At 39.4% G+C, this 24682-nt stretch overlaps 1 protein-coding gene across 1 annotated transcript in view; it reads left to right on the forward strand.

Annotated features, from left to right (window-relative positions):
* TACR1 (tachykinin receptor 1) overlaps positions 1 to 24682 on the forward strand; it is a 181264-nt gene that overhangs the window by 74341 nt on the left and 82241 nt on the right. The window lies entirely within an intron of this gene.

The following is a 24682-nucleotide window of genomic DNA, read 5'->3' on the forward strand; positions in this document are numbered from 1 at the left end:
CCTCTTGGTCCAAAGTGATTGCTGAGAATCTAGACATTGCATCCACATTCTAAGCAGCATAAAGGATAAAGGGAGAAGGGAGAAGGTGCTCTCTCATGGAATTCTTATGGAACCTTCCACCTACATCTCTTTAGCCAAAACTTGCCTGACTCCAATTAGGGTTTTATAACTGAGGAAGAAGGGGACAACAGAGGTTTGAGTAGGCCCACCAGCTGGCTGTACTCTAGACACTGATTAGGCATTATATCCCAGAGGATGGCAACTTGGATGTCTGATATAAAAGCATCATGCTCATAGGCTCTGGGGGGGCACTGTTTTCCCAGAGAAGGAGGGGATGGTTGTTAACCCATTGAATACCTGAGAGCTAACAACAGCAAATGGAAGAGACTTGATAGCATGTTAATACTAGTAGAAATTGAATTATAACTATTTAATAGACTTCTTCACCCCTTCCTGGACCCCCTCCCATCTCTCATCCCCACATTACCAACCCTCCCTTAAAGACGGAGCCTGAGAGAAGTAGGGGTAGTGGAGGGTAAAGGAGGTCCTGTGTGTCATCAGCCTGCAAGGAATACAGGCACATGTACCCTGATTCCTGGCTCAAGCTGCTTGTAGGATAGTGAGTTACCATTGACCTAACAATCTCTCCTTGCAGTCCAGGCTAAGGGGCCTTTATAAATTGACAGTCAAGCCTTCCTTATCTGTTGAGATTTTTCTCTGCTATCATCCAACCCCAGATGTCTGATCTTTTGAAAGCCCTGAAGGTGGCATAACATTTTCTTCCTGTCTTTCCTGGGCTGAATATCTGTTTGGTGAGTATCCCTAACAGTGCTTCACATGAATGTCGTGAGACATGTTTCTATAATATTTTCTTAGCCTCTTTGCTAAAAACTCCATCTTGCCCTGCTTTACTTTACCCCATATTCCTGCTTGAAAAACAGTCGCAGTGCTGGTAACTGACTTAAGCTTAAGAACAAAGACCGAAAGGCATGTTATTGATATGGTCAGGTGAATGAGGACATAATGCGTTGGTCTAGGCACCCCGGACCTGTGCAGATTGGCACGTCATTTTTTTGCAGCATGATATGTCCTCTTAAGAATAGGAGAAAGGGGAACCTCATGGCCCCAAGTGGTTTATGAGCGGTCATTAGCAGAATATGCATTAGCAAAGGGAACCAAGGTGCAGACCTAGGCACACCAGTTTGCCGCAGATAGGCCTGCCATTTGTGGAAGCACAGTGATGATTCTCTAAATGCTATGCAAAGATAGTTAAAGCCAAGCTTCTTCAAATGCTAATGATCGTTAAATGCCTAAAGGTCAGAGTAAAAGCTTAACCATCTACCAGCTATGTGACTTTTAAAATAATAAAATAACTTTTAAAATAATAATAATAAAAAAACTATATCCTGCACCTATAGCCCCCTCCTCACTTGACATAATCCTAAAGAGCACAATAAAAGCAGCATGGTTTCTTCAGGTGGCGCTCTTGGTCCCTGAAACCTTGAGTCCCCCAGTTCCCACCTTTAATTAAGATAAATGTCCTGTGTCTTGTTTTATGTTAACTTTTTTCCTTTAGTTTCATAGCACCCATTCTTCAGCCCCCACCTGCTGAGCTGGTCTCGGCACATGACAACCACAAGTCTGTAATGTTTATCTTATTTGGTCCTCACAATATTTACATGAGATGGAAAAGTTATAGTCCCTGCTAGGAATTTGGCCATTTCTGATTGGAGTGTGAGGACTTTGAGAGACGCTGGCTGAGAAGGCCTATAAATTGTGACAGAGATGAGGAAAGGAACAGATCTCACAGCAGCTGGGAAAAGAAGCCCAATCCTCCCTTCAGGGCCAAGACACACAGCAAAACTAGAATGTGGACTTTATAGAACATTCATGGAAATTGTTCACCAATAAGGAAACCAAGTCTCTAGAGATGATTTGCCAAAAGCTCTCCCTAGACAGTGGCAGAAGAAGAAAAGACTAGAGTTCAGTTCTTTCTGACTTGTTGTCAGAGGGGATTTTGTTTTTGTTTTTGTTGTTGCACTATGCCAGTAAGTGCCAATTCCACGTCTTCTGCTACGGGCTCTACAGGAATGAAGAAGTCAGAGTATCCGTTGTGGCTCAGTAGAAATGAATCTGACTAGTATGCAGGAGGACGTGGGTTCTAGCCCTGGCCTCACTCGGTGGGTTAAGGAGCCAGCATTGCCATGAGTCGTGGTGTAGGTTGCAGATGCGGCTCGGATCCCACGTTGCTGTGGCTGTGGTGTAGGCCAGCGGCTACAGCTCTGATTCGACCCCTAACCCAGGAACCTCCATATGTCGCAGGTGTGGCCCTAAAAGGAAAAAAAAAAGGGGGGGGAATGAAGAGGTGAGTGTCAAACCCCTTGGAGCTTGGACCTACATCTCCCAAGGAAACAACCCCTGCACAGGACAGGAAGCACGGCCAGAGAGATGGCTGTACAGAGGACTCTGGAAGCACGAGGCTGGGCTGTGCCTTATCGGATGTCATGCCTGGGCCTCTCTCCATAGAGCCCATGTCCTGCCAACCCCTGCCCTCTCTGTACACTTCCTTCTTGCTTCGGAATGTGCTTTTCTCCTCCTGGGCAGTCTCCCCATTCATGATCTGTTTGCTTCGTCCTCTGACAACACCCCACTATTTCCCAGTGTCACAATAGCCCTCTGGTGAGCCTGTAACAAACATTCTCAGAAATGAGATTTATAAAAAGGCAGTGAAACAGGATGCTCAATAAAGGAGGATTAGATAGCCAGGGGAGACAAGAGAAGGTGAATTAGGCTCTTCCTCCCCAGGGAAGCCTGGTCTTGTCTCAGGGTTCCCCTGTGGGATGTGGGGGCAATTCATTCCAGAAAATCCCAGAGGAGGATTGATGTGTAGCTGTCTATATTTTAGTGCCCCTCTACCAGCCTGTGACACTACATTTTGGCAATTGTCATGCTGAAATATATCCATGGAATTTACACATGGGGACTGTCAAGATGAAAAATGCTGCTCCAATTTTTTTTTTTTTTTAACCAGGAAATACTATTTAAGCTGTAAATCAAGTACTTCCATCCTTGACAACAAGTACCTTTTTTTTTTTTTTTTTTTTTTTTTTTATGGCTGCTCCTGTGGCATATGGAGGTTCCCAGGCTAGGGGTTGAACTGGAGCTGTAGCTGCTGGCCTGCACCACAGCTTACAGTCATGCCGGATCCTTAACCCACTGAGGGAGGCTGGGGATCGAACCTGCATCCTCATGGATGTTAATTAGATTCATTTCTGCTGAGCCAGGACAGGAACTCCGACAACAGGTATTAAGCAGACGCCACTGCCTCATTGTCCTTTTACAGTTTGAGCATCCTTTGGGTGCTTGGACCTGGGCTCAGCCGGTTATACATGGTTCAAACAGTTAAAGCTTCGAGTGTCCTGAGTACCCAGGTTTAAGCTAGGTGTTGAGCCGCTGAGAAGACATTGTGCTGCCTCTGGTTATGTGCCTTACAAAGATGCCAGGTAAGAGTAAACCTGTGTCATGTGCCTACTGTGCATATGTAGGCTCTGTCCTTTCCCTTCTCACATGTTATCTCAGTCAACCACCACTACCCAGTAAATAGTGTGTAGCCTGAGAAACCACTTCAAGAGAGATTGACAGCCTCATGCACATCAGTGAAACTAGAACATACCCTCACACCATGCACAAAAATATACTCAAAATGGCTTAAAGACTTAAACATAAGACATCACAAACCTCCTAGAAGAGAACACAGGCAAAACATTCTCTGACATCAATCATATACAAGTGTTTTTTTAGATCAGTCTTCCAAAGCAATAGAAATAAAAACAAAAATAAACTAATGGGACCTAGTCAAACTTACAAGCTTTTGCACAGCAAAGGAAACAAACAAACAAAACCCCCCCCAAAACAGCTTACAGAATGGGAGAAAATAGTTGCAAATGATGCAATTGACAAGGGCTTAATCTCCAAAATGTACAAACAACTCATACAACTCAACAGGAAAAAAACAAACAACCCAATTGAAAAATGGGCAGAAGACCTAAATAGACATTTCTCCAAAGACATATGGATGGCCAACAGGCACATGAAAAAAAAATGCTCAACATCACTAATTATTAGAGAAATGCAAATCAAAACTATAGTGAGGTACTACCTCACACCAACCAGGATGGCTATCATTAATAACTCAACAAATAACAAATGCTGGAGAGAGTGTGGAAAAAAAGGGACCCTCCTACACTGGTGATGGGAATGTAAATTGGTACAACCACTATGGAAAACAGTATGGAGGTCCCTCAGAAAACTAAATATAGAACTACCATATGACCCAGTAATCCTTCTCCTGGGAGTATATCCTGACAAAACTTTCATTCAAATAGATATATGCACCCCTATGTTCACTGCAGCATTATTCACAATAGCCAAGACATGGAAACAATCTAAATGTCCAATGACAAATGAATGGATTAGGAAGATGTGGTATATATACACAATGTAATACTACTCAGGCATAAAAAACAACAAAATAAGCCTTTTACAGAGACATGAATGGAACTAGAGATTCTCATACTAAGTGAAGTAAGTCAGAATAAAACAAATACTATATGATACCATGTACATGTGGAATCTAAAATATGGCACAGATGAACCTATCTACACAACAGAAACAAACTCATAGACATAGAGAATAGATTTCTGGTTGCTAAGGGGGAGGGAAGGGAGTGGGATGGACTGGAGTTTGGGGTTAGTAGACGCAAACTATTGCATTTGAAGGGGATAAGCAATGAGGTTCTGCTACATAGGACAGGAAACTCTATCCAATTACTTGTGAAGGAACATGATGGACAATAATTTGAGAAAAAGTATATTATGTATAACTGGGTCACTTTGCTGTACAGCAGAAATTGATAGAACATTGTAAATAGACTATAATATAAAATTTTAAGAAAAGGAGAGATTGAGTAGCTGTAAAATCAATAAATCAGAGCAAGGGGGAGAGAGAAAGAGGTATGTTATGGTCTGGGAGCGCCATGGGATGACGAGAGTCATAAATAGGGGCTCCAGTGCCTGGGAATGCAGACTGAGGAAGCCCTAGATCACCAGTGGGATGGGCCACAGGGTGGTCTGTAAACACAAGCCTGGGGAATGTTTACTTTCTGGAAAGTATGTTTTCCTCTCTTGGGCTCTTACTCTGTTTGGCAGCCCTGGTCCTAGCACACTGCCTATATTCCCTGGGAGGCTGGCTTTCTCTCTGGACACTTTCACCAGCAGAGACCCGCAAGATGATGTCCTTCCTTATTCAATCCTCTATCCTTGTTTTCCAAACAACATCTGCATGCTTAATAGAGAGAGCTGTTAAACAAATTACATAGTAGTCACTAAGGGGCTGTGCTCTACCTGGCCAGATACCATGGGGATACAAAAGAAGCAGTACTTGTTTATGCCCAATAAGCATGTAACAAAATGTTAGAAGTTATTATATATGAGGCATTTCTTTTCAGGTCGCCAGATCTTTGTAAATATTGTTGCTTCCTCCTAGAAATTATGCTGCACAAAGCTCTCCATAGATGTACACACCAACTCTTCCTTCAAGGTCAAATTCAAATACCACCTCCACTAAGAAACTTCCCTGGCTTTCATACTGAGGCTGAAATAGGCTTCTGTCTGCTCTATGCTTCGGATGCTTTGTAACTCTCCTGAAGCACATGGCACTGTTGTATCTTCATTGTCATGTAAGTTTGTGCCTCTCCTGCAAGACAGATCACTCCTTCAAAACATGAATATACTGAGCTCTGACCTGCCACACAGAAGGGCATAAAGCAATGCTTACTGAATAAATGATTAAAAAAAGAAATTGGGAAAAAGTATGAATGTATAGGTTTGTATGTGCAGAGAAAGGAAGGTTTCACCTATTGTTGACAGTGAATGTGAGAGTCCTATGATTTTTTTAAAAAAAGCAAAATGGGTGGGGGGAAAGGAATGCAAAGCCTTTGAAGCCACACAGCCCCATTACTTAGTGGGTGAATCATTTAAATTCTCTGAGACTCAGTTTCCTCATGTGGAAAATGGGAGTCATAACAGAAGCCTGTTTCAAAGTGTTGGTGAAAGATATACACATAAAATAAAACTTGGTACTCCCAAGTGCTAAGTATGTTAGTTAGGTGTTTCTGTTAGGATATGGAGATGAGAGAGAGGCTTTCCCTTTTTGTATTCTGGTATTATTTGAATTTTCACTCCAATATTTAGACCACAAAGAGAAAAATAAGACAGCAGAACTTCTGTTTCTAGCAAAATGGCACTCTAGGTAATCTGATTTATGCTCTTGAAATTAAGTAAAAAATCTGGAATTCCCATCGTGGCTCAGTGGTTAACAACGAATCCGACTAGGAACCACGAGGTCGAGGGTTCAATCCCTGGCCTTGCTCAGTGGGTTAAGGATCCGGCGTTGTTGTGAGCTGTGGTGTAGGTCACAGATTCAGCTCGGACCCCCGCGTTGCTGTGGCTATGGTGTAGGCCGGTGGCTACAGCTCCGATTGGCCCCCGAGCCTGGGAACCTCCATATGCCGCGGGAGTGGCCCAAGAAATGGCAAAAAAAAAGACCAAAAAAAAAAAATTAACTAAAAAATCAGGATGAGATACCACCATCATCAAAAAACCCTCTTATTGGAGTTCCTGTTGTGGCTCAGCGAAATGAACCCAACTAGTATCCATGAGGATGCAGGTTTGATCCCTGGCCCCACTCAGTGGGTTAAGGATCTGGCATTGCCATGAGCTGTGGTGTAGTTCCTAGACACAGCTTGGATCTGGGTTGTTGTGGCTGTGGCTGTGGTGGCAGCAGCTGCAGCTCAGATTCAACTGCTAGCCTGGGAACTTCCATATGCCATGTGCGCAGCCCTGAAAAGAAAAGGAAAGAAAAGAAAAGAAAAGAAAAGAAAAGAAAAGAAAAGAAAAGAAAAGAGAAGAAAAGAAAAGAAACCTTTTATTAAATGCATTAATTATCTGGCAAGAAAATGAGTAATATCCATTAAATTAAATTTTGACAGTTTAAGTAAAGACAAGATTTCTAAGTACTGGACAGAGCAGTGAAATTAGCTTTTGTCTTTGGAGAATTTCACCTTGATTTTGAATTACAAGATACGAAGACCAGACAGAAACCCTAGGATCTGCCCAAGGTGGGTTGTCTAATAGGGTACCTGCTCTTAAAGTTGAGAAGTAAAGAAGTACATCCTCAGGGTTAAAAAGAGCTAGAAGCACCTACCCTGCCAGGGACTGCAAAGAAATTTGCCCATCATCAACCTTGATGCTCAGTCAACAGAAAAAAAAATCTTTCCTGAAAATTTGCAGCGGAAGAAGTTCTCCCATGGTTATGCAGGACAAATTCATATCAGTTGGTTGGTCTAAAAATCCTTACACTGAAATCTAGTTTACAGTCACCTCAGTCTGGAAGTTCTCCCAGGTTCTTGGCAAAAGCTATTGCAAATCTTCTCTGAACCCACCTTCAACTCAAGCATCAGTGAATTCTTACAGATAAAATTCCAAGGAAAATAAACAAGATGCAGTCAAGATGAAACAAATAATGAAAAAAATTATTGTGACCTAAAAAAGCAGACCCACAAAGACTTAAGCTATTGGAATTACTATGGAGTTATGTTTACTATGTATAAAGGAATTAAACAAGATGTCGAAAATATGAGCAGCAACTGAAAACATAAAAAATGACAAAGCATGCTAAAAAATAAGCAAGTAAAAATGATAAAAAATAAAAGATAATAAGAGTTAAAACATAAATAAGTGGTCAAGTCTCATAGTTAGAAATGCTAAAGAGAAAATCAGTGAACTGGAAGTTTGATCCAAAAAAATTTAACCAAAATAAGGTACAGAGACACAAAAATATGGATTTAAAAGACAAAGCTACATTGTCTAAGTTGATAATTAAGTTGTCTCTATGTTTCTTTTTTTAAATATGTTACCAAATTTAGATACTACATAATTGTAGTCCTACCCAGGTTCGTACCAGTCCATTCAAATATGGAATATATAAAGTATTTACTAAAAAATAGGAGATCCATTAATATATTCTTCCAATAAGATAAAATATTCCTAAGAGCAATTCAAAAATTCCAAAATTAAATTATGTACATCATAGAAATGTCATTCCTTACTTTCCATCATACCTCTCCTGATTTTACAGGAATAAATTTCAGTGACTTTTTGTTTGCCATATTTGTATTCAAAAATCAAAAATTTTTTAAAAGTTTCAAAAGCTAAAATTTTGGGATACTCCAATAAAAACATTTTCATGAAGATTTTCAATGAATTTTAAACAAAATCAACCAAAACTTAGAATACTCAATTACAAAAAGTTCAATAATTTGGTTAATTTAAAAATATGTTAATTTACAATTTGCCAATGCTCAAATATTTCTAAAATCCTATTCATATGTATTCATTAACTTTATCATCAAAAAACATTAGTTACTGTAGACCTAAAAAAAATTTATAAATTTCAACAACTCAGCTTATATTTGAATTGGTAAAATATCATACCTTGTTTGGGCACAGTTGTAAATTATGTATATCACAACCTATTCCAAGTACATTTCTGTTCCATAGGTTTCTTAATTTTGTTAAAACATTATTTTTAACAGATTGTATTCATATCGATACCAAAACAAGACACAACAATTTATCTACACTGTTGGAGCTAGAAATGAATTTGCGTTAACAATTAAAATAATGTCAGTTGTTTCAGCTTCCAAAAACTTTGAACCCATGAATTGAATTAAAAAACAACTGAAACCATTATTGGGATTAACTGATTTCCTAATTGAAAAATCTGATAACATATAGAAAATTATAGCTATTTAGCTACTTGCCAAGTTCTTCTGCTGCTGAGCCATCATATTCAGTTATCATTTGAAATTTTGTACATGCACAAGAAAAATTGGAACTGAAAATGAATGAAATTAATTTAGAACAGTCATTTAATCTAAATGAAAAGTCAAGCTTCACAGAATCATGAGCAAATTAATCATTTTCACTGCATTTGTTACATTATCTTTGGGCACAATTGTCTTCAAGTAGCTACTAACTTTTTGGCATAGATGATGCTGATTCTTCAGTGGATTTGTGTTTTCTGGCTTTCATATGTTCAGTGATAACACTTTGGCCCCATAGAATGTGTCTAAAATCCCTTTGTGCAGGTTACAGATTCACCATCAACTTTCATGAAAAGGAGAAATTTGGTCCTTAATTTTTCATTTAACATACACTTTTGTTTATTTCTAACTTAATGCAGTCAAAAGACTTTTTAACAAATAAGATACTATTAATCAATTAATTAGTTATGAATTTTACTATATCATAAAAGGCAAAATCACTGTAATAAGAAGTGATCAAATCACCCTATACTGTCTACAGCAGGCTTGCTCAGTATCCATCCTATACACATTACTGATAATTTCCCAAGTTTCCCACAAACCACAACCCCACAGAGCCATGCTCTGGTGACCTCGGGCATTAAAAGGCTGCAGATAGAGGACGCAGCATAACTAACTGGTAATCAGATGGCTGATAGGGCCAGCAGCACCAAACAACTGTCCCACAACTACCTTAGTTGTAGTAGACTTCATTTTATCAGTGATTCCCCTGCCTAATATACTTGAGTGGAAGAGATCATCAGAGCTGGGGATGCAAAATTTAAGGAGGCACAAAAAATTCAGCAATAAAGACAAATATTTTAAGACAGAATTTTAAAATATCAAAATTAATGCAAAAACTCAATGTCAAGTAAAAGGTCAAAATTTTCAGTAAAGACAAATATTCTACTTGGACAAACCTAAAAGTGAGCGCCTCATTCACTTTACCCTAATTCCAGGCCACAGATCCTTCTTTTATGGAGTGAATAAAAGAGAAATGTAGGAAAAAAAGAAGGGTTGTCCTGAATTAGGAGAAGGTAAGAACATGCCATGCTCCAAAAGCCCTCCCACTACACCCTTATGTCTCAGGTGCCCCTGCTTTAACTTTTCTGCTACCAAATTTAAAGGACAAGCTTGTGGTTGTCCAAAAACATGTTTGTCCCACTGGGGAAAGCAATGGCAAAGAATCATGGAAACCCTAAACACATATTTGTGTAACTATGACTGTCTACATAGGCTAGCCTCGGGAGAAAAACATCTTTGATATTGCTCACACTAACTTCAAAATTGGTCAGAATAAATCATTAATTAACTTACTGTCAAGGCCATACTGCCTAAGATGTCTGAAAATTCAGTCCTTCAGTAGTTTCCAATGAGGCTCAGGGGAAACGAACCTGACTGGTATCCATGAGGACATGGGTTTGATCTCTGGCCCTGCTCAGCGGGTTAAGGATCTGGCGTTGCTGAGTGCTGTGGCGTAGGTTGAGGATGCAGCTTGGATCCTGCGTTGCTGTGGCTGTGGCATAGGCCTATAGCTTCCACTCCTATTCGACCCCTACCCTGGTTGCAGGTGCAGCCCTAACAATCAGGAAAAAAATGCAATCCTTCAAATTATGACCTTTTAGATTATGCCGGGCTACAGGTGCAGCCCTAACAATCAGAAAAAAAATGCAATCCTTCAAATTATGACCTTTTAGATTATGCCGGGCTACATTTTCATACCTAGTTGACCAGAGAGCGTTATGCTATATATTAAAATACTCAGAAGTGGAATTGATGAATCATATAGTAGTTCCACTCTTAATTTTGAAAAGAACTTCCATGCTGTTTTCCATAGTGGCTGCACCAATTTACATTCCCACCAACAGGGAATAAGGGTTCTCTTTTCTCCACATCTTCACTAATGCTTGTTATTTTTTGTCTATGTGATAATAGCCATTCTGACAGGTGTGAGGTGATATCTCATTAAGATTTGGATTTTTATTTCCCTGATGATTAGTAACGTTGAACATCATTTCATGTGCCTGTTAGCTATCTGTATGTCTTCTTTGGAAAAATATCTATTCAGGTTCTCTGCCCATTTTTAATTCAGCTTTCTTGGGATTTTTTTGATGGTGAGTTATATAAAGTTTTTTTGTGTGTATTTTGGATATTAACCCCTCTTCAGCTATGTCGTTTGCAACGGTCTTCTCCCATTTAGTAGGCTTTTTTGTTTTGTTGATAGTTTATTTCACTAAACAAAAGATTTTTAGTTTGCTGTAGTCCCCTTTGTATGCTTTTACTTTTGTTTCCCTTGCCTAAGGAGATATTTCAAAAAAATATTGCCTAGACCAATGCTCATAAAGTCTATGCTTTCTTCTAGGAGTTGAGTGGTTTCTTATATTTAAGTCTTTTCTCCATTTTTTACTTCATTTTTGTATATAGTATGAGAAAATAATCAAGTCTGATTCTTTTTTTTTTTTTTTTTTTTTTTTGTCTTTTTGCCATTTCTTGGGCCTCTCCCTGCGGCATACGGAGGTTCCCAGGCTAGGGGTCTAATCGGAGCTGTACACCAGAGCCACAGCAACTCAGGATCCGAGCTGCGTCTGCAACCTACACCAGAGCTCACGGCAACACCAGATCCTTAACCCACTGAGCAAGGCCAGGGATCGAACCCTCAACCTCATGGTTCCTAGTCAGATTCGTTAACCACTTCGCCACGACGGGAACTCCTCAAGTCTGATTCTTTTGCATGTAGCTGTCCAGTTTTGCTATCATTTATTGATGAGGCTGTCTTTTCCTTATTGTATAACTTTGCCCCATGGTCATAGATTAATCAACAATATAACTGTGAGTTTAACTCTGGAATCTCCATTCTGCTCTATTGATCTATACATTTGTTTTTATGTCAGTATTATCTGTTTTGATTACCATACTTTTTTTTTTTTTTTTTTTTGCTTTTTAGGGCCACACATGTGCCATATGGAGATTCCCAGGCTAGAGGTTGAATCCGAGTTACAGCTCTGGGCTACGCCACAGCCACTGCAATGCTGTATCTGAGCGTGTCTGGAACCTACCCCACAGCTCACGGCAACGCCAGATCCTTAACCCAACCCACTGAGTGAGGCCAGGGATTGAACCTGCATCCTCATGGATCCTAGTCAGGTTCATTAACCACTGAGCCATGACGGGAACTCCAGATTATCATATTTTTGCAGTAGTTTAAAATCAGGATGTGTGATACCTTTAGCTTTGTTCTTTTTTCTGAAGATCGATTGCATTGTTTGGAATCTTTTGTTTCCACAAAAATATGAGAATCGTTTGTTCTAGTTCTGTGAAAAAAATGGCATTGATATTTTGACAGGGATTGTATTGAATCTGTAGATTGCTTTGGGTAGTATGATGATTTTAACAGTATTGATTTTTCAAATTTATGAATATGATACTTTTTTCCATCTGTGTTATCTTCAATTTACTTCACTAGAGTTTTATAGTTTTAAACAACATTGGTTAGATTTATTCTTAGGTATTTTGTTCTTTTTGATGTGATTTTGAATGGGATTGTTTTCTTAATTTCTTATTCTGAAAATTCATTGTTAGTGCTTAGAAACAAAAGATTTCTGTATATTAATTTGAAGCCTGCACCTTTATTGAATTCATTTATTCTAATTTGTGGTGTCTTAAGGATTTTCTATATACAATATTTTTTCATCAGCAAACAGTGACAACTTTATTTGTTCCTTTCCAATTCTGATTCCTTTTATTTATTTTTCTTGCTCTGTCTAGGGCTTCCAATACTGTGTTGAACAAAGGGAGAAAGAATGTTCTTGTCTTATTCCTGATCTTAGAAGGAATGTTTTTAGCATTTCACCATTGACCATGAAGTCAGCTGTGGGCTTGTCATGTATGGCCTTTATTATTTTGAGGTACATTCCATCTATGCTCACTTGTCGGGAGTTTTTATCATAAATTGGTGTAAAATTTTGTCAAAATATTTTTCTTCATCTATTGAAATGATCATATAATTTTTATTCTTCAATTTGTTAATGAGGGTATGACATTGACTGATTTACTGATAGTGAACCATCCTTGATTCCTGTGATGTATCTCCCTTGATCATAGGGAATGATACTGTTAATGTATTATCTAATTCCCTTTGATAATATTTTATTAATAATTTTTTCATCTATTTCACAGCAATATTGGTCTATAATTTCCATTTTGTGTATCATTACTTGATTTGGGGTATCAGAGTAATATGGCCTCACAGAATAAATTTGGAAATGCTCTTTCCTCTTCAATTTTCTGGGAAAATTTTGAGAAGAATTGGGATTAACTCTTCTTTAAATGTTTTGTAGAGTTCACCTGTGAAGCCATTTTTGTTAGTTTGGAGGTTTTTTAAATTACTGATTCAACTTCCTTACTGTTAATTTGTACATTTATATGTTGTATTTCTTCCTGATTCAGTCTTAGGAGATTGCATATTTCTAAGGATTTATCCATGTCCTCTAAGTTGTTCATTTTATTGGTATATAATTTTTCATAGTAATCTCTTATTATCCTTTGTATTTTGGTAGTATTGCTTTATAACATCTCCTTTTGCATTTCTCATTTTATTTGTTTAGGTCCTCTATCTTTTTCTCTTGATGAGTCTGACTAAATGTTTATCAATTTTGCTTATTTTTTTTAAAAAAAAACTTCTTAGTTTCATTGATCTTTCCTATTGCTTCTTCAGTCTCTATTTCATTTGTTTTTGCTCTGATATTTTTTTTCATTTCTTTCCTTCCACTAGCTGGATTTTGGGTTTTTTTCCTAGTTTCTTTAGGTGTAAAGAGATGTTTCTTGTTTCCTGAGGTAGGCTTATATAAACTTCCTTCTTATAAATTCTTGTGCTGCATCCCATAGATTTTTGGATTGCTGTATTTCTGTTTTAAATTTGTCTCTAGGTATTTTATTAATTTCATCTTTGATTTTGTCAGTGACCAGTTGGCTTTTTTGTAGCATATTATTTAGCCTCCATATGTTTGTATCAGGAACAGATGCTTGATATGATTTCAATCCTTTAAATTTTATTGAAACCTGTTTTGTGGCTTAACATGTGATTTATTTTTGAAGAATGTTCCATGTACCCTTGAAAAGAATGTGTATTCTGCTGCTTTTGTACAGAATTTCTTTATATATCTATTAAGATCATCTGTTCTAATGGTGGTTTATCTAATGTGTTGTTGCCGGTGTTTTCTTGTTGATTTCTGTCTGGAAGATCTGTCCATTGATGTAAGTGGAGTGTTAAAGTTCCCTGCTCTTATTGTATTATTGTCAGTTTTTTCTTTGTTTGTTAATAGTTGCTTTATATATTTAGGTGCTCCTATTTTGAGTTCTTATAAATTTTTGGTTGTTATATCTTCTTGCTGGGTCAATCCCTTTATCATTATATAATGTCCCTTACTTTGTCTCTTGTTACAGCCTTTGGTTTAAACTCTATTTTGTCTGATATAACTATTGCTATTCCAACTTTATCTTTGTTTCCCTTTGTATGGAATTCCTTTTTCTAGTCCCTCTCATTCTGTCTGTATGTGTATTTAGATCTGACTGAGTTTCTTGCAGTCAGCGTATATGGGTCTTATTTTTGTATCCACCCACCACTCTGTCCTTTGATTGGAGCATATAGTCCATTTTTATTTAAAGTAGTTATTGATGGAGTTCCTGTTGTGGCTCAGTGGCGATGAACCTAACTAGTATCTATAATGACATGGGTTTGATCCCTAGCCTTGCTCAGTGGGTTAAGGATCTGGTGTTGCTGTGAGCTGTGATATAGGTTGCAGGTGCAGCTTGGATCCTGCATTGCTGTGGTGGTGATGTAGGCCAACAGCTGCAGCTCTGATTTGACTCCTAGCCTGGGACTAACATATGCCACAGGTGTGGCCCTAAAAAGCAAATAAATAAATAAATAAAGTAGTTATTGATAGGTAGATACTTACTGTCATTTTGTTAATTCTTTAGCTGTTGTTTTTTAGTTTTTATTCCTTTCTTCTTCTGCTTTCTTCCTTTGTGATTTGATGATTATCTTTACTGTTATGTTTGGATTCCTTTCTCTTTTTGTGTATGTATCCATTGGAGATTTTTGGTTTGTAGTTACCATAAGATTTCGATAGATAGATAGATAGATAGATAGATAGATAGATAGATAGATAGATAGACAGACAGACAGATGATTACACTGGTGATCTCTTAAGTTCGAACACATTCTAATCACCCTTTTTTACTCCCAACCCCACGTTTGATGTTTTTACACCACATTTTACATCTTTTTGTTTTGTATATCCCTTAACACTTATGTGGATATAGATGATTTTACTACTTCTGTCTTTTACTCTTCCTACTAGCTTTGTAAGTGATCTTTACTGCATGTTTGCCTCCACTTAGAGAATTACCTTTGACATTTCTTTTAGCCTTTGTTTGTCTATAAAACTTTATCTCTTCTTCAAATCCAAAAGATAGCAATGCCAAGTACTGTAATTTGTTTGTAAGTTGTTTTTTTCCCCTTTAAACACTTTAAAGGTATCACGACACTCCTTTCTGGACTGCAATGTTTCTACTTAAAAGTTGGCTCTTATGAGAGTATTCCTTTACATAATTAGTTGCTTTTCCCTTACTGCTTTAATTCTCTCTCTAGCTTTAATTTTTGACATTGTAATTATAAAGTTTCTTGCTGTGAATTTCTTTGGGTTCTTCTTATTTGGGACTCTCTCTGTTTCCCGGATCTGTTTAATTTTCCAGGTCAGAGGAGTTTTCAGCCTTTATAATTTCAAATAAATTCGATGTCTCTTTCTTTTTCTCTTATCCTTCTGGGACTCCTATCATGTAAATGTTAGTACACTCGATGTTGTCTCAGAGGTCTCTTAAACTATCCTCATTTTTTATGGTTCTCTTTTTTTTCCATTTGGGTTGAGTGATTTTTCACTACTCCGTCTTCCAGATCACTGATCCATTCCTCTGTGTAATCTAATCTATTTTTGATTCCTTCTAGTGTGTTTTTTATTCCAATTATTGTATTCTTCAGCTCTGTTTGGTTCTTCTTTTTGTTTTCTAACTCTCTTAAAATTCTCATTGTGTACATCCATTCTTCTCCTGAGGTCATTGAGCATCTTTATGATTACTACTGTGAAATCATTATTCAGTGCATTGCTCTTTTCCACTTTGCTTAGTCCTTTTTCTGGGGTTTTATCTTTTTCTTTCATTTGAAATATTTTTCTTTGTGGTCCAATTTTGCCTAAGTTTCTGTATTTTACTTGTATATATTAGTTAGATAGGTTACATTTCCCAGTCTTGGAGAAGGGACCTTATGAGGCAGATGTTCGATGGTGCCCAGCAGCATGCTCCCCTCTGGACCCCACAGCTCTATGGGCTGAATAGGCCCATCTGTTATGGTGGGGGCAACTACTATGAGTGTGCTGATAGGCAGGGCTGTTTCCCAGCCCAGCTGGCTGCCAGTCCTGCCTTGTGTGTTGGCTTCCAGTCACTGGTAGGTGAGTACTGGTCCTGGGGTGGTTTAGTGCATGTGCTGGGTAGCCCCAGTCATGGTTCCAGCTCACTATTGGGCAGTGCCAGGGTCTTGGGTGTCCTGGAGCTGGTGCAGACCTGCAGGTGGGCAGTTCTTGATTCAAGTATGGCTGTGTGGCCCAGGATGTCATGGAGCTGTTCCTGGTCCACTGGTGGGTGGTTCATGTCCAGGCATGATTGATTACACAGCATAGGAAGTCCCTGGGATGGTCCCATTCTACTGGTGGACATTCTACTATGGTCCTGACATAGTTGACTGCATAGTACATGGGGTCCCAGGGCTGGCCCTGGACTACTAGTGCATGGGGCTTGATCCTGGTGTTAATAAGCTAGAGGGAAGAGGCCAAAATGGTGCTTGCCAGCACCAGTGTCCTTGTGGTAGAGTAAGCTCTCAAAGAAGGCTGCCTCTATTTTTTATGTCTTCAGTGGGAATCCTGGTTGCCTCCTGCCTGTCTGGGGGGGCTCTTCAAGATCAGCAAGTGGGTCTGACCTAGATTTCTTTCAAACTACCACTTCTGCACTGGGTCTCAGAGTATGAAATTTTGCATGTATCCTTTAAGAGCAGAATCTATTTCCTGAGGCCCTCCAGCTCTCCTGTATGCAAACTTGCCTAGCCTTTAAAGCCAGATGTTCTAGGGGCTCCCCTTCCCAGTGAAGGATCTCTAGGCTAGGGAACCCTATGTGGAGCTTGGATCGCTCACTCCTTGGAAAGAACCTCTGCAATTGTGAGTATCCTTCTGTTTGTGAGTCACCTCCCCAGGGGTGTGGATCTTAACCACACCATGTCTTTTCCCCTCCTATCTATCTTCTTATGGTTATTTCTTATATCTTAAGTTGTGGAAAATCTTCTTAGATCATCTTAATGTCATTCATACAGATAGTTGCTCTGTAAATAGTTGTAATTTTGATGTGCCCATGGGAGGAGTTGCGCTCAGAGTCTTCCTACTATGTCATCTTGGTTGCTCTTCAAAACACTCAGGATAGGAGTTCCCACCATGGTACAGTGGGTTAAGAAAACGAGGGCAGCAGTTCAGATTGCTGTGGAGGTATGGGTTTGATCCCTGGCCTGGCATAGTGGTTTAAAGGATCCAGCACAGGTTGCAGCTGTGGCCTGATTCAGTCTTTGGTCCAGGAACTTCCATATGCTGCAGGGTCCAGCCACACAATGGGGAAAAAAAAAAAAAACCAAACCTCAGTATATTATATTTGGTTTAGACCTTTAGTGCATTTCCCCCATAGTTCATTTCAGGCCTTAGTCATGTGTATTTTCTTTTTTTTTTTTTTTTCTTTTTCTTTTTGGCTGAGCCTGTGGAATGTAGAAGTTCATGGGCCAGGGATCAAACATGTACCACAGAAGTTCCCATTGTGGCTCAGTGGTAACAAACCTGACTAGGATCCATGAAAATGCAGGTTTGATCCCTGGCCCTGCTCAGTGGGTTAAGGATCCAGCATTGCTGTGATCTGTGATGTAGTTGCAGATGCATCTCGGAATCTGCATTGCTGTGGCTGTGGCTGTGGTGTAGGCTGGCAGCCATAGCTCTGATTTGACCCCCAGTTTGGGAAATTCCATGTCTCGGGTGAGGCCCAAAACAACAACAACAACAACAACAACAACAAAAACCTGTGCCACAGCTGTGACCTGAGCCACAGCAGTGAGAATGCAAAATCTTTTATCCACTGAGCCACCAGGAAACGCTAGTCATTTGTACTTTTGTGATATTTCTGACTAAAGACTCTGTATCTGAACCATCTTTGAACCACAAGAGTCCTCAGATCACACCTGAACAAAACAGCTTGGACAACAGTCAGCCACATCCTCTCCTTCAATTCACTTTTTTTTTTTTTTTTGCCTTTTCTGGGGCTGCTTCCATGGCATATGGAGGTTCCCAAGCCAGGGGTCTAATGGGAGCTGCAGCCACAGGCCTACACCAGAGCCACAGCAATGCCGGATCCTTAACCCACTGAGCAAGGCCAGGGATCGAACCCACAACCTCATGGTTCCTAGTCAGATTTGTTAACCACTGAACCATGAAGGAAACTCCCCTTCAATTCACTTTAAATTGTCACAGGCTCTTGGTTCCAAGTGTTTTTGCATCCATTTCTTATGGTCTTGTTCATTGCCCTCTGCTGTCATCTGGTACTTTTTGAAATGATTCCACTGACAGTGTTATGAATCTACTTGGCTCAGAGGCAAAAAACAAAACAAAACAAAACCAAAACCAAACCAACCCACATGCATTTTAGAGTTGTGCATAACATAGAAGTGAGAATGTGAGGGGCTCTGCCATTTTACCACAGTGCTCTAGTGGTGTGTGAACTTTGGGTCATCTCTATTGGCTGCTCAAAGACCTTTTTGGTTATAGTTTGTGAGCTTGGTCTTAACTGAATAGACAAAGTTGTTGCTCAAGTAATATGGCTAAATGAAATCCCTGAATTTTGATGGTTATAGAAAAGTCCTGGGAAGAAAACTCCAACTGACAAAATGTTTGTGACATCAGGTTAAAAGACAACAAGATCTTTATAATGGAAGAGATGGGGGGGGGGTATAAGAAAGGATGAGGAGTTCCCATCATGACTCAGTAGTTAATGAACCTGACTAGTATCCATGAAGATGTGGGTTCAATCCCTGGCCTTGCTCAGTGGGTTAAGGATCGGCATTGCGATGAGCTGTGGTGTAGGTCGCAGACTCAACTCAGATCTGGTGTTCTATGGCTGTGGCGTGGGCTGGCAGCTACAGCTCCAATTCACCTCCTACCCTGGGAACCTCCATATGCTGTGGGTGTAGCCTCAAAAAGATGAAAGACAAAAATAAATAAATAAATAAGAAAGGATGAAATGACCTCTTATCCGAAGAAGAGACAATAGGTAATACCATGTAGAAAGACTGAGTTTTATATAGTTTCCAACATACTGGTCAATGCAGGAGTTAGTTGATAAATACTTGTTGAGAATTTATTTAAGTGTTTAATGTCAAGTGCTAGGAAATTCTGAAGACCCATGTCCAATAAGGTCACTCTTGCTGGATGATCCTGGTTGTCTATGTGACAGAAAACACTGAGCAATAATTATTCTCACATATGTTCAGACTGCGAGAAACAAAGGTATAATATGCCTATATTTCTCCTGCTGCATGTATTTTTATTCAATAACCATTTATGGAGCCCCAGGTATGTGCCAAGAAATTTGCGTATTCACCTATTCAATTAAGCTTTCATTGAGTATTTGCTAGGCACTGAGGAAGACAAGGACACTAATATGAATAAGTCATAGCAACTACCATCTTCAAAGAATCTATGGTAGAGAGAGATAGATATGCAAATAAATAAAGGGAAGTGTCACTGGCACAAAGTTAGAGATCTTCATAGTAGTAAAGGCAGGATACCTAAGTCAGCCATGAACATAAGTTGGAGTCAACCAGAAGGAGATGGAGAAGGAAACGTATGCCAGGCTGAGTGACCGCTGCTTTGGGGTTCTGGGTCATGATGTGTGACTGATCACCTTACTGCTGTAAGATTTATCTACTCCAGTGAGGAGCCCTAGAATCCTCAGTTTGTCAAAGGTAAAGAGTGTTTCTGAAGAGCATACCTTGTTCTCCTATGGGTCTAATTCCTCTTGCTCCACACTTCCCATAAACAAGACCAACAGTCAGCAAGCTATGGCCTAGAGGCCAAGTCCAGTCACCACCAGTCTTGTAAATAAAATTTTATAGGCACACACTCATGCCTTGTATATGGCTGCTTTTATACTTGCAGGGATAATGGAGGGCAGGAACTGGAATTGGAGGGGGAAGCGTGGAAGAAGGACCTGGTAAGACAGATCTTCTAGTAGAGAAAAGACATTCTCTTTGCCAAATGACCTAGGGCTTGTATAGGAGGAAGTTATGAGGATGCTGCAGCTTGTCAGAAGGTTGGAGTTCTTTCTCACAATAAGATTGTTTCGCTCTGTTTTTTAAAAAATGTGCAGGTTTATATTTTGCCAGATTTAAGGGACTATATGGAGAATTCTTTTTATAAAGCATAACCATGCACAAGGAATACAGCACCTCAAATTTTCATTGGGGAGGACACATACAATTCAAATGAAAGCTGATGGCCCTCAGTGGGACTGAAACAACCTGAAGTAGAGAATATAATTTACATCCCACGCCTCCAGACCCCTGTCTCCAGCAGCCTAATGATTAATGCATAAACTAGAAAGACATTTCATTGACTGACTTCTAGTCCCATGAGCACAATGCAGTCAATAAATATTTATTGAATGTAATTTCCCGGGGCTTGCAGCACTTACTCTGTGATAACTTACAACCAAATAAGCAAGAATTATTCAGAGTGGTTAAGAATAAATATATAAGTGTATGTTAATGGAATCCAAGCTAAGAATGGCAGTAAAAAAGAAAATATGCATGCATGCGGACAAGTATTCCAAGTGCTACTAGATTTGGGGCAAATAAGAAAGAAATATGTTATACAAGCTCCAGAAGTGAGAAATGGAAGAGAAGGAAGAAAGGAAAAAAAAGAAGAAAGGAGGGGAAGGAGATTTATAAATGGCTTTATTTCATACAAATGAAAATATATACATTTTTAAAAGCCAGTCTTTTTATTCTCTCTGTATGTGTACAATAGTTTCATCTGTCACCAAAACAGCTCCTATAAGCAAGAAATGGTTAACCGGAATGGGTTCCCAAATGACAATTTTTGTAATAAAAATAGAAAATGGCTTTCTGCCACCCATTTGCAGCTACAATGCCAATATGCTGCTGATGCAATCCCCCTCAAGCCCCAGTTACATTAGACTCTGAGTGGTGTATCACCACTTTGGGCATGAGAATGGGTGTTGGGTTACATTTATTTAAGACTGAACATTTATCCTGAGTTAAAAGTAAATTAAAATTTTGCATTTGAGAGAATACCCAAAAGGGACAGTGTAATTGCTATATTCTCCCTTGTGCATCCTCTCCAAGCTCCTATGAAGCCTGAGAATGCATAGACACAGAATGCAGGGAGGTGCTGAAGATGAGACAGGCATCTTCATGGCTACATGTCCAGTTTTGCAGGGGAAATCATTTCTCTGGGAAATGATTCCATAATTCTACAATTTTAATGCAGATTCCAGCCATGACCATCAAGGGCCAACCCTTCAGCAAATTGGTAAGAAGACAATAGTGGCTGTGCAAATCCACCTCCATTGGCTCTGATTCTTGGATTCCCCATCCACAGCCAAGGGGAAACCAAGGTTTCATTGCTGTCAGGAAAGAGACAGAATCAGGAGGAAAATCTAGACTTCTCAGGATTCTTTTCAGGGTACTTCCCCAAGGATGGAAGGTCATCAAGTCTGCATTGTACTGGATCTCCCTTGGAAGTAGCCAGACAAAGCTTGATTCACTGCATGTTGACAGTTGTCTTTGCTGTTTTGATGTTCTGTAGATGGCAGTTGAGGGACAGGGTTAAATAGCTACCAACTCAACTAGGGAAACTTACCCAGAGATTTATAGATTACTACTCACCTCCACCACAATATCTGTTGCAAGTCTCTCTCTCCTGATTTCAAGACTACCTACTCACTTTCCAAAAGAAAGAGAAGGAAAAGATCCTGGGGGTTTCCCTCTTATCCTCAGTTCTGATCATATATGTAAAGGCTGACCTGAGGCATCCTAATAGCTAGCCTTCATACACCGCATACCTTCATTGGCATCAGTCTTAGAGATGAGAGAAGGAAAGCCTAGGTCCCTAGGAAGAAAATATAGAGAAAGTTATTCTAAAGTTTAGGATGATAAAAAGATGATCAGGGACATCTTCGTGAAAACTGAACCACCAAACTTCTCAGACAGGGAAGATCTGTCTAACCATAACATGGAAAAGGGAAAAAGGCTCTGAATGCTTCCTGTCCTTCAAAGGAGAATGCTCCATAGGCTCACCCCAAATCCAGTAAGCACATCCTTTCAAGCCTCTCTGATAGTCCACCTGCCATTGCAAAGCTTGATTACTTCTGCTGCCTCCCGAAAGCTCTAAGGTATTTATAAAATTACCATTTGAGGTCACATATCCAACTGTCATGTTTTACGGCTGCTTCTTTACATGCCTTTTCTCCTTGGAGAAATTAGAAGCTCGGATTCCAGTAGGAAACATGATATTCTGCGTGTGGCAGGTGCCCAGTGTCAATTTGTAGTCCACATACTGAATGAAATTGCTTTACTTGCAACCATGGCCTGTTTTAGCCTAGTGATGCTGGAGTCCAAAGACTGTAAAAAGAATTATGTGGAGCCAGCTGACAGCTGTGCTGTTTGTCTGCTCATTTCTGAAGTCTCCATTGAAGTCCCATGGAAGCCAGAAGTACCTGTATGTCAGAGAATCAAATGCATGATTCTGAGGTGTAGCCAGATAATATTTCATCTGCAGAGGCGATATAAGACATTCCTGCTCTGAAAAAAATGCATATTTTAAGGCATGGATTCATGAACTTTGCAAGAAAATAAAAATGTTTATGTATGCAGTCTTCAATCGCAGGTGTTGAGTGCAAAATAACAACAAATTCAAAGGGATAGGAAAGGGGGTGGAACACAACTCCCCTCCCCCAGGTGAGAACACTTTAACCAAGCAAATGAGGTGAGAGTATATGACTGTGGCAGCTTTGAGCTCTGCACTCTCTGAAGAACAAGGTACCATGCAGAAGGGCTCCTCTCAAGATGGGGAAAGGGAGCAGCACCCCAGAAGGGGCATGGGCTATGTCCCGCCCCAAGCTGCTTGGTTCCTGCCCACCACACACCTCAACTGCTCAGGGCAAGGGTGCTGGGGACTGGCCTAAATCTATCCCTTTAAAAAGTAGATGACTTTTAAAATGCAGGAGGCAGAATTGATGTAATTATAACTGATGGAATGCTGATTGGAATATTTATTAATTCTAAAATCTCTGCTGAATCTCAAAGGCAAAATCCACAAATTCAGATGTGGATACTCATTCAGATGACACCACTCAGTGTTCGATCCCAAGTAAGAGATGGAGAAATGGCTCCAGGTCTGAAGACATCATTCACTTTGCTTCCTTTTTCCACAAAGAGGTTCTTCCACCCTGGCCTTTGATATGTCCAAGTGTGTCTGTCTCAGGAGGTGGAGAGTTTCTTACTTTTCATGAAGCATGTGTTGTTAGCCATACACTGAATTCTAGGTGTTCAAAGAATTAGGATATTTCCAGGAGCTATTGTTTTCTGCTAGCTTTAGGCCACTGTATTCTCATTCATACCCATTCACTTCTCTTCCAAAAAAATTTTATTAAAGTATAGTTGATTTACAATGTTTCTTTAATCTATGCTGTATAGCAAAGTGACCCAATCACAAACAATTTTCTCTGCTGTACAGTAGGGCTCCATTGCCCATCCACTCCAAATGTAACAGTTTGCATCCACCAACTCCAAACTCTCCATCCATCCAACTCCCTCCCCCTGGCAACCTTGAGTCTGCTCCTTATGCCCATAATCTGTTTCTGTTTTGTAGATATAATCAGCTGTGCCATATTTTAGACTCCAGATATGTGACATCATATGGTATTTGTCTTTCTCTCTCTGACTTACTTCACTTAGTATGAGAATCTCTAGTTCCAACCATGTTGCTGCAAATGGCATTATTTTGTCCTTTTTATGGCTGAGTAGTATTCCATTGTATATATGTACGACATCTTCTTAATCCATTCATCTGTCGATGGCCATTTAGGGTGTTTCCATGTCTTGGCTATTGTGAATAGTGCTACAATGAACATAAGAGTGAATGTATCTTTTTGAATGAAAGTTTTGTCTGGATATATGCCCAGGAGTGGGATTGCTAGATAATATGGAAGTTCTATATTTAGTTTTCTAAGTACCTGCATATTGTTTTCCATAGTAGTTTTTACCAATTTATGTTCCCATCAACAGTGAAGCAGGGTACACTTTTCCGCTTCCCTTCAGGTTATATGGGCTTGTACAGGATTGCTAGCCTTTTAAATTGCCACACCAGGGCTTTAAAAACTACTGTTTCTATTATCTTTCCTTAATCTAAAAAATATAAAGATAGGCTTCATATTGAATAAATGTACAACATTATTCTTATTTCTCTGATTTCACTGTAAGCCACTAACTTACACTTGGGCATCATGTCCTAAAGTGTGAGTGCTCCAACAATGAGCATTTCTTTCCTGGAATGTTGCCAGGTGGGTTCTAATATACTAAAAAAAAAAAAAAAAAAAAAAAA

Source organism: Sus scrofa, chromosome 3 (genome assembly GCF_054392235.1).
Source record: "Sus scrofa isolate SSC_HxYL_T2T_F1_AM1 chromosome 3, Sscrofa_HxYL_maternal_Yorkshire_Landrace_v2.0, whole genome shotgun sequence".
In the NCBI taxonomy this organism is placed as follows: Eukaryota; Metazoa; Chordata; class Mammalia; order Artiodactyla; family Suidae; genus Sus; species Sus scrofa.